This window comes from Penaeus monodon, chromosome 22 (assembly GCF_015228065.2).
Source record: "Penaeus monodon isolate SGIC_2016 chromosome 22, NSTDA_Pmon_1, whole genome shotgun sequence".
Taxonomy (NCBI): domain Eukaryota; kingdom Metazoa; phylum Arthropoda; class Malacostraca; order Decapoda; family Penaeidae; genus Penaeus; species Penaeus monodon.
Window position 1 is genome coordinate 14,925,253 of NC_051407.1, and position 748 is coordinate 14,926,000.

Below are 748 nucleotides of genomic sequence, written 5' to 3' on the forward strand. Positions count from 1 at the left end.
TTAAGCCAGCATTATTCGGTCTCCCTTGATCCTCTTATTCATGTCTATTACATTTTAAAAATAACTAATCTTGTTGATAATAATCCCTCGTGGAAATTTATTTAATACACCTGGCTTTGTTAGTTGCTGACAATGTCAAGTGTCACTTTGCTCATCCATATACCGTACTGTTTAACACCCAGCTTTACTACACAAGCACAGAAGTTATCTTAGTTGCTTTTGTGTGCCAAGTGCATTCTTCAGAACTCTACCTTTGAGAAAACGGATGTCTCTACTTCGATCCCCTTTCCCCTTTAGAAATCACCCGACGATAAGAGCCACAACCTTTTCCCACCACGTCTCCCCTTTCTAGAACGCTTCCATATGATGATGAACAACTTTCTGTTCTTTTGTCCCCCGGAAAGATCTTACTGAAGCATGCTAAGCTTTTTGGGACCCTCTTTGACACTGCGATTTCTCACAGACCTAAACAAAGTGCCAGATCTCGTCTGTCCCTCAACGCTGTATGAATTCCTGGGTAATAATCTTGCACTGGATATATATATGAATATATTCTGAACCAATGCCATCTAAATAGGCGAGTTACAACTTCGTTATTCTAATTGCAGCTACTTATTTAAGGTTATTTTAGTCACATCAGAGAGTTGTTTGCGGTTTTCATATTCCTTTAGGCTAAATATCGTTCCGATCCGAATAACAATAAAAAAATACTGTATCTTCTCACTCATTACTTGGCTATTTGTGTATA